General features: G+C 39.2%; 1 protein-coding gene and 1 long non-coding RNA gene across 8 annotated transcripts in view; both read left to right on the forward strand.

Moving 5' to 3' along the window:
* CDK19 (cyclin dependent kinase 19) overlaps window positions 1-15,818 on the forward strand; it is a 133,889-nt gene that overhangs the window by 19,996 nt on the left and 98,075 nt on the right. The gene's annotated exons all lie outside the window — the stretch shown is intronic.
* Window positions 6-7,047, forward strand: LOC128907085 (uncharacterized). The gene is made up of 2 exons (XR_008465459.1): window positions 6-1,589; window positions 2,038-7,047. It is a non-coding gene; the product is annotated as an uncharacterized LOC128907085 (long non-coding RNA).

Genomic DNA, 15,818 nt, shown 5'->3' on the forward strand with positions numbered 1-15,818 from the left:
TAAATGAAAGTATTTTTACTGACATTATTATTCAACAGATATTTTATTTTCTCTGAGTTAAGTAACATAAAGATTATCTGAATGTTTTCTTTATGCAAGAATGAAAGTTATTCAAACATGAACTTTTCTTAAAATGCTTTCAAAATAACACTTTTTTTTTTTTTTTCTCTCAGTGGAAAGAGGTGTTTTTGCTAGGTAATAGTGATGCCTCTTCCTGGTATAATTTTGTTGAGAGGGAAATAATGTGAACCTTTTAATGAAGATTTATTTCAAAAAGGGACGTTTTGAAAATGACTTGAAGGAAAAAGGTTCTGAAAGATAACAGCTGCTTGCTAATAATGTATTTTATTTCAGACTAATGGTAGCTTATTCTTCTTTAATACCTGAGAACTGATTGTTCTCCTCATTCCTTATTTATTTTGCAAAGTACAGAGAAATTTCATAGCAAAATAAAAAAACAGCTTTAATTGTATTTTTATTACATGTGTGTTAAGAGGAAAAAATGGATTCCGAAATTGCACACTCTTGAGCACAGTAGTGCCCATCATTCTTGCAAAGTTCGTAGAAATGAGGTGTTTGTATATGAAGGTAGAATTTGATCTTTAAATGTTTATTTTATGACTGAAAATGTGCATTAGTGTCAAAGTGCTGGCTAGCAAGTAAAATTTTGTAATGCAAGAATTCCTTCCATTGCAGAAGAAGTGTGCTTGCTTGATTGAATATTGAGCTTGTTTTAATGCTGTCACTATGCTGAGGGCTGTTGAAATGTATGTTAAGATTGTGCCTAAAGCTTTTTATAATCTATTAGTGATACATTGAAATACAGCAATCAGGTGTGCAATGCGATGTGAGGCATTAGAAACTCATGATGTTCATGAGCTGAACAAGCCACTGCACTGTGTTTAGTGCGGTGCCTGCACTAATTCTGTATGAAGAGAATTAGCAGATAAAATGACTATCCTTTTAAAGTGCTTGTCACTATAAGGTCAAGGTCACTCATGGATTTGAAAGGTGGCTGTATTGCTGTCAGTCACTTTACACAGAATCTACCCAGTGCCCTTTTTGCTAATATTTCTGTCTCTGGAGGAAATAAGAAAGCCTCTTTTAACATCAGTACTAGATTATATTCTTATTACTATAAAGTCAGTTTTGGCAGCATTGAGCGGTTTTCGTTTCTTTGATTCTTGTCCTTTGTCTGTTTTAAGTTGTACTACTATGGGGATGATGTGTGGAATAGTCTGAAGAAGACTTTACTGTTGTCATAATAGCACTGTGGAGTGAAGCTGGTTCTGTCATAGCTGGACACGACATCGTGAGGAAGTAGAGTGTCACATTATTTTTTTCCTCTAATGATACATTACCATTTCAGCCTTGATTTTTTTAAAAACTTTTTTTTTTAATTGATGAAGCTTTGTCCAAAGCTCAGTGCAGCCCGGGATATTTCACTACTGTGTAAGGTCTTTGAATCTTCTTAATGGTTCTTCCTGTAATTCTTCTTCAAATTATATTTTACTCTTCTTCAGACTTTATTGTGAAACTCTAACCTGAGATGATGTTGCAAATCACTGTTCACCTCAGTGAAATTTCAGGTTGGTCAAATATTAGAAATGTGAAAAAGGTAAAGGTGAAATAGTTGAAAAAGAAATACAGACTTCTTGTCATACAGAAACAAGCAGAATCAAGTGCATTTTCTATAAAGAGAAGCAGACTTATAATTAATGCATTAATAGTTAATCTTGTATTGAAAGGCTTATGTAGGTAACAAATAAAGTAATGTTTACTAATTAAATAAAGATTATCAGCCTGGAAAAAGGACACATTAAAATGTCCTGAGTAGTTCTTTTGACATTTAACCCCCAAAAAATCCCCAAACAAAACCCCACCATATTCTGTGGAAGCTGAGGAACTGAAAGATGCACCAGTGTACGTGGTTCTCTGTGTGTGTTCAGAATATTTTAATAATTCTGTAACCTGAAGACACTTGACAATGTGCTCAAGAAATACATTGCTGAACTAAAAGACATTACTTTTTTGCAGACCAAGACTATTTTGTGTGTAGTATTGCCTAGACATACGGAATAAGATCTACTGGCTAACTTTCCCTGAGAGAAAAAGGAGGCTACTCCTCTCTTCTGACATAACAAATCAAGTTCGTCTGTCTTTGCTTGGGACTTTGAAAAACATAAGGCCTTTTTTGCCACTATTGATATGAGCTCTTCGTGGAAGAAGGCTTGTATCAGTGAAAACATCATATAGGCCATGGTTTCTGGGGCAAGTGATGATTACTTTCTTTCAACTGTAGGGTGATGCCTGCTGAATTGAACAGCCAATTCTGTTGTATTGAATATGAAAATACTAGAAGGGATTTTTATATGATGAAGAATTCGGGGGGGAGGGGGAATGGGGGAAGCTAATTTATTTCCTGTTAACTCAAATCTATTCTGAGGGTAACTGAAATGCCAGTTATTTCTGTGTTCTTGTTATGAGGCAGATTAATGCTGGATTTAAGCAACAGCATTTTTGAAGAGTAGAGCTGGAAAATGTGAATGAGAGTTATGAAATACAGAGTTCTTATTTTTACATGATTTAGTTAACGAATGTGATGCCTCTTTCAGCTCAAGACTTGTATTAGCTTATTTTGGAACCAGTGGTGGATGGAATGTTTTCCTTATTGCTTGAACATCAGGGTGGGATTTCTAATTCTTTTTGTAACGCGGGCAAAAATTATTACTGAATTCCTAGAGCTATTTATAGCAAAATGGCTCTAGGAATGTGTTAATTCAGTTTGCATGGTGGAAGAGAAATAAAATACATTTTTAGACATTAAGGCCTGAAGAAAACTGTTTCTTTCCATTCAGAGGTGGGACATCAGAGCATATTCATTGCAGGGTAGTTTAAAGATACATTGGAAGCCTGCACAACAAAAGAGCATGTGATTGTGCTGCTGGGTATTAGGGTGAGGATATAGATTTCTTCATGCAGAAGGAATGTTCCTGTATCTTTTGATTTCAAAGAAGGAAATTAATGAGTTGAACGTAATCAAGCGTGGAGATAGATAAGGATAATAAACTGGATTTATAAATAATCCAATGTGTGTTTTGGGAAAAGTTTTTCTTCATTATGCTGGAAAGGTTACTTAGCTATTTTATGGGGGAATGGAAGACCTTTGTTCAGTTCTGCCTCTGTGTTTTACTTCTTGCTCCTTACTTCGTCTAAGTAATTTTCTTAGAACGGCAGGTGGAGACAGAAGAAAGAGACCAGAGGGGTATTATTTGTTAGGGCTGGTTTTTTTCCTGAGAAGTATCTTGGCCGTCATCTGTTAAGTACCAATAGCTGTAACTTTAAAAGGCTGCAAACAGCTAACAGTAATGGAATTTTGTATTTGTTTATCAAAAAAGCACCAGGGTATTAGAGCTTTATCTGAGATTTCTTGTCCCAAAGGCTTTACTTCTGTGAAAGGATTGTGCTGGTTACTTCAAGTACTTTGCTTTCCACAGTGTAGAGACTATAAACTTCTAATTGTGGATTTTGGGGGAAAAACTAATTCAGAGAGAAGAAAAATGTAAGCCTGTTTTTAATCAGTGCCTTAATTCAATGGCTACTTTCAAAATATCTGGATATGTATGCTGTCCTTGAGTGTGGAAGAACTCTTTCGATCTATAAGGTTTGCTAACAGTGTGAGAAAAGTACAATCTCATTGTGGGTATTAATAAAAGTAGGGTAGGAGAAAGCAGTAAAATGTCTTTCCTTGGATTTCATTTTTTTTTTTTTTTTATTCAGAGAAAGAGATTAATTTGGTGACTGATTTGGACAGTAGATTTTAGGCTTATGGTGCTGGACCCTAGACTGTTCGCAACTATCTCCATTGGAACTTACTTTAGTGGCTAAGTCACTTCCAAAATTTGTGGTTCTCTGTTGCTCTTCACATGAGGAATTGCAGAAACCAAAGGCTGAATGGCAGTAGAGGTTAATCTGGAAATCCTCAGAAAATTTACAGGCTTGAGGAGCTACGATATGATTATTGCTATTGGGTTATTTGGCTGATATGGTGGAGTTTAGCATCCTAAGTGGAGGGAGCATATCAAAAAGCAAGATCACTACCCTGGACTTTAGGAGAGCAGAGTTTAACCTCTTCAGATATCTGCCTGGAAGAATCCTATGAGATACACCCCTGGAGAGAAGAGGGATCCAGGACACCTAGTTGATATTCAAGGATTACCTTGTCCAAGCTCAAGAAAGTTCCATCCCAACAAGTAGGAAAGCAAACAAGGGCAGTAGGAGTCCTGTATGGATGAATGAGGAGCTCCTGTTGAACTCAAAAAGGAAGCATATGTGAGGTGGAAGCAGGGATTGGTAACACAGCAAGAGGAATATGGAGTTGCTGTCTGATCTTACATGGATAGGGGTTAGGAAAGCCAAGGCTGACCTGGAGTTAAGTTTGGCAAGAGACCTGAAGGGCAACAAGAAAGGATTTAAACAGCAGAAGGAAGACTAAGGAAAATGTGAGCCTGCTGCTGAATGGGAGCAAAGGATATGTAAAAAGCTGAGGTACTCAGTAAATTTTTGCCTCAGTCTTCACTGGTAAGGAATCCCATGCTCCTGAGACATGAGAGAAAGTCAACCCAGGAAGACTTACCTTTGGTGGAAGACGACCAGGCTATGGAGCACTTAAACAAACTGGACATAACAGAGGTCCATGGCCCCTGATGGGTTGCACGCACAAGTGCTGAGGGAGCTGCCTGATGTCATTATGTAGCCACTCTCAATTACCTTTGAAAGATCTTGGAGGCTGAGAGAGGTTTCTGAGGAATGGAAGAGAGCAAATTCACTTCTGTCTCCAAGAAGCACAAGAAGGAGGGTTAAGGGAACTTCAGGCTGGTCAGCCTCACCTCAGTTTCTGGGACAGTGATGGAGAAAATCCTCCTAGAATCCGTTTCTAAACACATGAAGGACAAGAAGGTGATTGGGAGTAGTAAGCATGGATTTACAAAGGTGAAATTGTCCTTAACCAACCTGATAGCCTTCTACAATGAGAACTTCCCCGCTTCCAGGGATAAATTACCAACCCTAGCCATTTTCTCTCTAAATAGTGACCTTAATTCTAAACTTTGTTGGATTTTTCTGTATCAGGGTGGTTTTTTTTTTATAGCTTGGTAGCCTTTTTTTTTTTGGGCGGGGGGGGAGTGGGGGAATTATACTAGGCTGTTACATACGATTTAAATGGGAGAAGTAGAGCCACAGACCAGCAGCATTTCTGTCCTAGCCTTTCTTAAGCGTGTCCTAAACTGATGCAGCTTTGCTGTGGGTGAATGTTGGGTCTGGGACACATAACCATTTTGGTTGCCACATCCTGTGCCTGTGTGTGCTAGTTGTTAGTGAAGCTGCTAGAGGCTGCTCCTTCTGGGAGACCTTGAAATATTGCCAGTACACTGTGGGACACTAGTGGGAGCATTTGTTGGCCTTTGTGTTCATACTTGCATTTATGGGTACAGGCTGAAATAATGTTAAATGAGTTACTGAAAGCTCATTTGAGCAATTTAGCGTGCACAAATTCTTCTCAGGCCTTTTGCCTATTGATGCAATGTATATTGCAAAGTGCCTAGAGGGTACAAATATTTTGGCATCCTCAGTTTCTGAGGGTGGTCAGAGTTTTAGAAGCCTTACAGGTTAAACAATAGGTTTTTGTAACCTTTTTGTGTTTCTCAGTTCTCTTGAGGAAGGCTCTGTCTCACTGTATTTATGTTCTTTTTTTCTGCCTCCTTGCTGTCCGTGGCCTTCCTTTGCACGTCAGCAGCTCTTCTGGGGATGCATTTCCCTTCTCTTGGCTTTGGAGGTCTGTGGTGCTGAAGCTGAGTCTGGGAGGTTCAGCTAGACTTAACCGTCTCTGTCTTGAAGCACTTTATGCCTTTGCCGTGTGCTTCTCAGCAGCATGGCACAGAGATGCTCAAGGGGACACGTTGTGCCTTGCTGGTAGAGCTTGTAAAGCTTCTTTGCTTTTACCTCTGTCAGGTGCTGCATGTCACTTACAAGCTGTTCTCACCTCCATGGTTGGAAACCACTTAGTCAAATGAACTGAATGTGAAGCTACTTAATTTGAGACTGTGGACCAGGCTGGCCTTATAACCTGTCTGGCCTGTCTCTGCACCTCTTAGGAATGCAAAAAAGATCAGCAGTACACGAGTAATGGTGATAACTTTTCAGTATTATTCAGTATTATTAAAACACTTTGAAGATTTGTAATGCCATTGGCTATCTTCAAGTACAGTTACATAGAATTTCATAATAGGTACAGCTCCTCTGCTTGGCTATATTGACCTTTTCCTTGACCTTGACTATCGCAGCAGCTTGCAGTATTTGCCGTGATGTAGAAAAGTAGGTTTCTAACTTTGGTCTCTGGCTTTGGTTAAGGCAAGGTTAGGTAAAGCCAGGCTTTAAAAAGGTCTGTGTCCCTGAGTAGATTTGCAGTAGGAGATTCCTTTTGAATGTCAGAACTTCTTTTCCCTTGCCAAGATAATATAAATGTGTAGAATATCTGGCAATGTAAAATCTCCTCATAAATTCTCTACTACCTAATTAGAAGAGATTGTTAGATTTGTTTGGGGAAACTTTGAAACTCCATTCCCTCTTTCAATAGCTGGAGGTAGTGAAATAAGTATGAGTTTAAAAAAATTTTTTTTGAAGGGTTTTTTATTAGAGAGTTAAGGCATGTGTTGGCTAGAAGTGTCTGTGCATTGTAATTTTATAAGTATGAATCAGTTGGAAAGAGGTTTTTGGTTCAGCTACATGATAACTCGTGTTTTGCATGCCATAGGAAGAATAAGAGCTCTCTGGGTTACATGGCCTAATCTTGTATAATCTGTGTAATTTAAATGCTTTTTTGTGTTAAGGAGTACTTAGATTTCTGCTTTGGTTATTCTTCAAAAGGGTTCTGTGGACATTTTTTGTCTCTTTTTATTTTATTGTATCTGAAAGAACAATTAACTTCATTAAATAAAAAAAAGTTGTAAAAGGTAGTAAATTTGTGGAATAAAAAGATTTTTGTTTTAATCAATTAAGTTGGCTTTTTTCTTATCAGCCCATAAATACGCTGTAATGTTTATGAAAATGTTTTGCAGCTTGAAGTATAATTTTTTTTGTCAAGTAATTATAGCAAAAGCAGAGCATCATCTGAAGCAGCTAGTCAGCTCCATTGTCTTAACTACAGCTGCATCCTTCAGCAATTTAACGACAACAAAAAAGAGCATGCAGAGGAGAAAGGAAAAGGGAAACGCTGCGTTTAGTACACCATTGCTTTCAAACTACAAAATTTGAAACTTTTTTTTTCATACAGAGTTTTGTTTTCTTGAACTTTTGTCTCTGCTCAAAGCAAGAGAGCAATAGCAACAAATCTATGGCAAGTATGTTAAAAAGAAGAAAAAGAAAGCTTTTACCCCATTCTAACACAGTGTGAGCCAAAGAAGCTCTCTACGAATTTGGTACTTGGCATTGGTTAGGATATAATCCAAATTCCCAGTGCAACTGACTAGGGAAAATGGGTGTTCGGTGCTGTTCAGGCTCAGTTGTTTTCACTTTAAATTTGCAGTTCCCTTCAGATCCTAAATATTCTCGGAACACACAAATGCAAAACCAACAGACAGTACCTTCAACAGAAATGAGCAAAAAAGCAAAACCAAGCCTCTTCAGGTTAAGCTGTAGGCAGCAATGCGCTGAAAGAAATAGCTGCTTTATCATTCAGGTAAAGCACAACAGAACTGCAGATAATGCAGGAAAAATTTTTAAATACTTATTTGCCAAACTTAAATACTCCCTGCAAGACTCTGTGTGTGTGTGTGCACATGACCATACATTTATAAGTTTTAAAGTTTCAGTTGGAATGTTTTGTAAATTTTGGGTTCTTTTCTGAATTTGTATCACAAACCTTTCTTTTTCTCTTCTGTTTTTCATTCTCTCTTTCTTATTACATGTTTTCCTTATGTTCTTCCATTTGTACTTTCCCTGTAGTCAAGTAAAATTAGTTCAAACATTTTCAGTTTATTCTGTGTGCAGTTGTAAAATCGTTTGAATGTTATATTGACTTTACATAACTCTAGAACTTGCCCTTCTCTAATTTAACATTACATGTGACACTTTTTGATGCCTTAGACTGAGAGGTGACGGCATGGGTTTTCAGATGATGGATTCTTTTTAAGTTGGGACTCCTGTCTGCAGATACTCTTAGTAAATTGCCCACTCGATTCAGCAACAGGCTTATGTTTTCTTGTTCAGCTTTTCACAGCTAATGTAATAGCAGAAGCTCATTTTGTTGTCCTCAACATTACTTGCAAGTGTCAACTCAAGGTGAGCTTTGGCTTTCCTGACACCATCCCTACATATCTGGGCAATGTTTCTAAACTCCTATGTAGCCTGTCCCTGTTTGCACCCCTCTGTATCTGCCCTTCTTGCATTGGAGCTCTGATAATCTGCTCAGCCAAGCTGGTCCCCTGATACTTGCATTTATGCGTAGACCTGCCAGCTTTCCTGAGCTCCTTTGCTCTTAAGAGCTGCTTCCGGTGGCCACCGACTAGTTCCTTCAGTAAGCTGAAGTCTGTTCGGAATCTCCAGGTCTGTGCTCTGCTACTTGCCTTCTTCCCTCCACTTGGGATCTTGAACTGTACTAGGTGATGGTTGCTACAGTCAAAGCTGCCTTTCATTGTCACATCTCTAACCAGTTCCTCATTGTTCAAGAACAGCTTTGTGCCACCATTGTTGGCCCAACTAGTATGTATATCAAGAAGTTGTCCCTGGTAAGTCCCAAAAACTACCTGGGTTGCCTGTGCCCTGCTGCGTTGCCCTTACAGTGGGTGTCAGGAAGGTTAAGGCCTCTCATAAGAACCAGGGTTTGTGGTTCAGAGACTTCTTTGAGTTGTAGAGAAGACTTAATCCGATTCCTCATCCTTATCAAGTGGTTCTGTAATGTGCTCCCAACACTATGTCAGCCTTACTGGTCTCCCTGCTGATCCTGACCTGCAAGCTGTCTGGAGCTTCTCTGCGCCCACTGAGTCTGTGAGGCAGAAATAAAATATTATTAGTAGTGCATAAACTGGATAAATTAATACAGAACAGAGACGGCTAGATCGAAAATGGGACATCATTGGAAAAATCTTTAGGCCTTGGTCAAATGTTAATTTAAAAGTTACTTTTTTCAGTACATTGTTTGGCATTGGTTTCAGCCCTGTATATGGCTAAGTGGATAGTGGTCTTAGTCAACAGTCATATTTTACTCTGCAGGTTCTTGTATGTAAGTTGTAGTCAGCTTTGTTATTGAAGGCAAAATGTCATGTTACCTTCTACTAAAACTTTATTCATTGAATTTTACGATGTTAAAAGTTCCAGTGTGATGTTTGTTTTCTTGTGAACGTCTGTGTCTGTTTTTGTGGTAAGCTGAAAAATAGCTCTGTTTACATACAGCTTCCATTGTATCTTACTGAGATTTTTCTTATCTTTATGATGACTTGATAAATTATTGTATGGGGATTTTGAGACACAGGGAGGCTTTCCTGTTTACAAACTGTAATTAACAGTACAATAGGCACTAAATGGACAGCCTGGCTGTCTTTAATTATGTGATGCCTCTTGTATGCAGGCTTACAGCGTGAGATTGTTATTATGTGGAGTTTGCTTAGTTTGCATTTTGATAAGAAAGGTGTGAGCATCATGGTTTTGTTCTCTGCTCCATTTATCATAGAATCATAGTATGGTTTGGGTTGGAAGGGACCTTAAAGATCACCTGGTTCCAACTCTCCTGCCATGGGCAGGGACAGCTCCCACTAGATCAGGCTACTCAAGGACATTGTAGAGAGGTTGGTGCTGGTCTCTTCTCACAGGTAATTAGCAATAGAACAAGAGGGAATGGGTTCAAGCCGCAGCAGGGTAGGTTTAGGCTGGACATTAGGAAAAAATTCTTCAGAGAAAGAGTGGTTAGACGCTGGAATAGACTGCCCAGGGAGGTGGTGGAGTCACTATCCCTGAATGTGTTTAAGACTCGTTTAGATGTGGTGTTAAGCGATATGGTGTAAGGGAGAACTTTGTAGAGTGGAGTTGATGGTCGGACTTGATGATCCCAAGGGTCTTTTCCAACCTAAATGATTCTATGATTCTACTCAAAGCCCCATCCAACCTGGTCCTGAACACTTCCAGGGATGGGGCATCCACAACCAGCCTTGGCAACCTGTTCCAGTGTCTCACCAAACTCACAGTAAAGAATTTCTTCCTCATGTCTAATCTAAATCTCCCCTCTTTCAGTTCAAAACCACTAACCCGCATCCTATCGCTCCACTCCCTGATAGAGAGTCCCTGCCTATCTTTTCTGTAGGCCTCCTTTAGGTACTGGAAGGCCGCTATAAGGTCTCCTTCGATCCTTCTCCTCTCCAGGCTGAACAACTTCAACTCTCTCAGCCTGTCCCTGTAGCACAGGTTCTCCAGCCCTCTGATCATCTTCATGGCCCTCCGCTGGACCTGTTCCAACAGGTCCGTGTCCTTCTTGTGCTGAGGATTCCAGAGCTGGATGCAGTACTCCAGGTGGGGTCTCACCAGAGTGGAGTAGAGGGGCAGAATCACCTCCCTTGACCTGCTGGCCATACTTCTTTTGATGCAGCCCAGGATGCGGTTGGCCATCTGACTGGCAAAATGCTCATGCCTTATAGAAAGAGCATCATACTCACCTTTCCTAGCTCATTAGCAGTGTCAGGATGCTTCCTTAAACCTGCTTGTTGCCTGTGTGTAGCACATGTACTAAATTGTGGGTACACATATATGCTCAGTATACTTGACCTTGAGCTTTTGCATATGCAGCCACCTGAGGATGCAGAAGTTAGGGTAGTCCTGACAGGCTGTACTATTGGAAAAAGTCATCAGTTTTTTGAATATGTGAGCAGCATATTGAAAGAAGCTATCAGTAGAATAATTTTGATTACAGACAGTTATGAAATATGAGATCTGCTGCCAGTTCTTGAAGACATTTGAGTAAGCCTCTGCCTTTTCTTTCTGTGCTAACGAACTTACCCCATCCCATGGCCCCTGCAGAGTTTGTTTCTCAGCTCTCATTGTTTTTCCTTATTTTCACTTGTTTATTAGATTACTCTAGCTTCTTTTTTACCTCAGTTGCCTTTTGTGCTATTTTCCTTGCTTTCTTCTCCCTTTATCTCCAGATGCCTTTAATATTTACAAGCAATACAGTGGTTTCCTGTCCCCTAGCTCTGTCTTGGATCCATTTTGGTTTGACTTCTCTAAACTTCTACTCTAAAAAAGCTTCTTATTACTGTGATTAATGATCTCTCTCTGACCAAACTCCAAGGTTTGTTGTGTATCCTCATCTGCCTTAGTATCTTTGCTCTTCAGACTAATAATGGTTCCTTTTTTTTGACATGTTATTTTTGTTGTGTATTAGTGATTTTGTTCTTGCTTAGGTTTTATCTAGTCTGTTTTATTTTTCTGAGGATGGGTGATCCTTGCAGATTTACAGTCTATCTCTAAGTATTTATTATACTTGTTACGTAAAAAATATTTTACCACTACTAAATTTTCTTTTGTACCATTGCACATCTGAAATCCACTGAACTTGCTCGAAGCCTTGTAGTCTAAATAAGGAATTCTACTGTGATTTTAAGTTTTAATCCTTTTCAGCTATCTCCATTGTTCAGATTCACAGTCTGACGCCAGATGGATTATTTCATTTTTTCTTTCTTCTGGGCATCTCAAATCCAGAGCATTTTCAAGCTCTTATTTCTTTCTTTAGTACTTCCAGAACTCATGGGGATTTTTTTTCAACACAGATGGGCCTGAAAAACAGATCTATATTCCTATCCTACTGGGATTATTTTAAATGTTATCTTTCTCCTATGAAACACTGGTGTATAAGGTGCTGCTATAGAAACCTTCCTTTAAACCATTTCATTTCAGTCTTACCAAATTAAGTGTCCTTGAGGTCCCCTCTAAAAATGCAAAATCTGCAAAACAAATAAAAACCTAAGTTTGTCTTCTATGGTTAAACTTAATACTCCTGGTTACTCTAGTTAATGCTTAAAATGCCATCTACTTGCTTATCAGATATTCATATAATCATTTCTGTGTTGTCCTGCATACTAGTGGAAATACGTGGAAATATAACTTGTCAGAGCATTCCAATAAAAGTACCAGTCACGTGTGCATTAGTAAAGTCCTAAAGTGTTCAGTTCTCTTATGTGGTCTGTGGTGAGCTGGTTGCTTATATTTTGGTTTAATAGCCTTTTCTCCTTTTCTTGCTTTGCATTTTTCTGATGCTGTTGGCTTTTCCTGACTCACTAACTTGAAGCTTTAAGTACATACCCAGGGCATGATTGCTATTGCATGTGCAAAACCAAATGCATAAAAGCTGTAGTTCTCCTACAGAAGTTTCTCCCCCCTCAACAGGGACAGCTACAGCATATGCATTTGAGGATAGACAGTGTTGCTCTCTTGCAGCCAAGAAGAAGGGAAGAAAGTGAAGGAGGTGGGAAAGTGGTTGAGGCTGTTGTCAGAAGGAAGATGAAGTGAGGTGAATTTAGGGTGATAGTTGAGTGGTGGTGATTGTTTTGCAGCTTGTTCTGCCCCATTGAGTTCTCGTTTCCTTTATGAGTGCTTAATCCTTAGGTTTCACACATCATTTGAGCTTCCGTGTTCATTGGTCCTCCATCACATGCAGATGGGGAAAGAAAATAATCCATCCATCTAACTAAAGCACACAGAAGAGATTGTCATCTGGTGCGCTTCATTGTTGTTAATATGTCATCAGTACTTATAAAACTATGGTGAGTTTGCTAAGGCAACAAAAGACATCTTCCAAAGGTTAATCTGCTGCTACTCTTCTTAATTTGGCTGGAGGGCCCTAGTGAGTGCCAGTATGGGACGAGTCTCCGTAGCATGTGAATATCTCCAGTAATCCGGGGGCATGGCTGTGAAGGTGACTGCTTCTGGACCACATTCAAGGGGACGGAGCTGTGATTTCTAGATTTGGTAGGACTTGCTCTCAGAGTACTCGTAAACTGCAGCATTTTCAGCTTGACAACTTGGCAGTCGTGATGATGGAAACTGGCCAGATACAAAGCCCCATAGTGACTGTTGCTTGGCCAAAAGACAGTAACACAGCTGTTGCTTTTAATGCATGTGAAAGTGGGCCTAAGTTTATATCATCTGATAAATACAGGCTTAATGTTAAAAAGTCACGGCATACGGTTGCATTAATGGCGATAAGGGAGCGGTGGGGAGAACGAATATGAAGTGTGACTTAGGCTGATATTGCCCTTTATAGTGCGTGATGCTCAGAAGGATTCTGTTGTCTAGGTAACAGGGTCTGTACTTCATTTCTTAAGAAAGATGGAACAGATGTTCTTGCAAGAAGCAACCAATTATCACCAGTGAGAATACTGGCAGTATTTAAACTAATTGCTCGGTTGTTGCATGCAGTCCAATTCATATGCTATGAATAGTAAAGAAAATTTAAAGGAAGGAATCTTCTTTGCATGGCTTTTCCTGAATGAGGTTTTTGAAAAATATTTGCGGTTTATAAAATAGCACTCATCAGTGTGTATTTTCACACTTCTATTTATCATTGTATTTTCTTCAGTATCATTCAGTCTTTTTATTTGGTATTTGTAATGTCTCTTTCATGATCGTTGAGTCCTATTGCTCCATCAAATCTGTCATATTGCATTAATTTATTTTGTTCATTTAAAATACCTAAAAATGGGAAGGCAGTGAGGTGAAAGGATGCTCACATTGGAATAAGAGACTGAGGAGCCTTTCTAAGTCGTGTAAATCTGTTCTGAGGATTTTTTTTTTTTTTTTGGTGGCAAAATCCAGGCAGAGCTACTCAGTCAAGGACTGCACCATAAAAAGCTGGGGCAAAAGGGAAGCCATGTAGACATGTGTATACCTGAAACCTCTCTATGTGCTGCCTAGGTGGGAACATAGCATGTGTGTGGTGGGATAAGCAGGTGATGACAGTGGCAAGAAAGAGAGGAGAGCTGAAAGGGGTCCACAGTGTGGAACAAGGAGTGCCCGAGCTCTCTCACTGCAGCACTTGTCAGCAGTGTGCCTTGTTTTTATGAAAGATTGTGCTAAAGTAACTTCATGTACGAACTGAAGTATTTATTGTGCGTATGGATATAGCTTTGTCTTCCTGGGAGATCATTGTAGTCTTTACAGCATGGGATATGCTCTTGTCTTTCATAAGAGATTTGGGGGTTAGGTGGGTATATGTAAATATGTTTTTATACCTTTGGGATAAAATGTGATGCTGGGTATTAAGAAGAGAGGGCATTGGGACCAGATTCTCAGGACACTGTTTGTGGGTCCTCAGCAAAGCTAAGCTGTACCATTATGCATTTTAACAAAACATTTGGCCCCTTGCCTGAATTTTTCCATGCTTCTTGCCAAATATAAAAGGTCTATTCTACGTTTTTTAGGAAGGGCATTGCAAAAACATGTTTTCTGTCTTGGCAATAATAGGATAAAGGAAGAATCCTTGACCTACTCTTTTATTTATCGCCTCTGATAAAGGACGTGCTGTTTTGACTTTTATCTAACTGTGGAAAATGTCATAATGAGTGGAAACAAAGTGCATGTTGCACTTCTTAGATTATTTGGCTGAGTTATCCTATTGTATAGCAGTGACATGTTGATTGGGACAAAATGTCTTATTACGTTCGGTTATTTCAATAACCGTTGTAAAACATTTGCGGTCTGAGTAGGAAAAAAATATTATTTGTAGGGTTTTTTAACCAGGCTAGTTGCATGTAACTTCTAATCTTTTGCTTGTCATCTTCCTTCTGACTCTCGCTCCTGACTCTCTTTCTGTGAACTCTTCTGTGTTCATCCTCTGGAATTTAATGCAGATGATGCATCTGGTTGCATAGGCGTATGTAGTAGTTTGCATTTGCCTCTTCAGACAGGGGCAACACTACTTAAATGTTCATGTTCACTAGCAGAACTGCTTTTTTGTTGTCCTTGTCAAATGCTATTGTCTCTCAAATTCTTATTCTAAACCTTTTCTTTGACGTATAGTTTCTTTTTTGTATAGTATCCTTCATATTCGCTTCATTATTCTGGTGTGTAAGTATTCATGACTTCTCTTATCCTTTTGTTCCTGCTTGCTTTTCTTCTATTGATACACTTCTTGATTCTCCTTGTGTTTCCCTGTTCTGTCAGAGGATCTGTCAGCAGCAATATTTACTACTTTTGCTGCTTCTTTTGTACACTAGGGTGCTTATAATAAAATCTTACAATCAGCTTCTGCAGATTTTTCACCTGCTTTCATGAGCATTTTCTTTGTTTTTACAGTTTAATTGCATCACATATTGTCAGTCCAGGTTTTTTTTCACCACCCTTGACATACTCTGAGCCTTCTTTTTCTGCCTTCCTTTTTCATACACATCTGACTGACTTTATTCCTGAAGGCCATGCTGAAAGGAAAAAAGAATTTGGCAGGTACTATATATTTTTCCATTTTCTATCCTGAAAATACAAGCTACTTCCTTATGACCCTCTTCTCTGCAATCACTCGGTTCTCTTATGTCCCATTTTCTCTTCTTCTTTCCGACCTTCTGCTTATCACACAGGCATTAGCCTGCTGTCTTAAGAAACCTCGCATTGATGGGAACTAATGCTTAACAGAGAAGAGGAGGGCACGTTTGCCACAGGGTTGGTGAGACTCTGGACTTTGTGCCAAGGTTAGGAGGGGAGTTCACTGTGTTGGACACTTTTCTGCGCGTCTCTTCTCCTTTGGCATTTTCTGTGTTTGCCCATTGCTTTCCCTTCCACTAGTC

The sequence above is a fragment of the Rissa tridactyla genome, chromosome 3 (assembly GCF_028500815.1).
Source record: "Rissa tridactyla isolate bRisTri1 chromosome 3, bRisTri1.patW.cur.20221130, whole genome shotgun sequence".
Taxonomy (NCBI): Eukaryota; Metazoa; Chordata; class Aves; order Charadriiformes; family Laridae; genus Rissa; species Rissa tridactyla.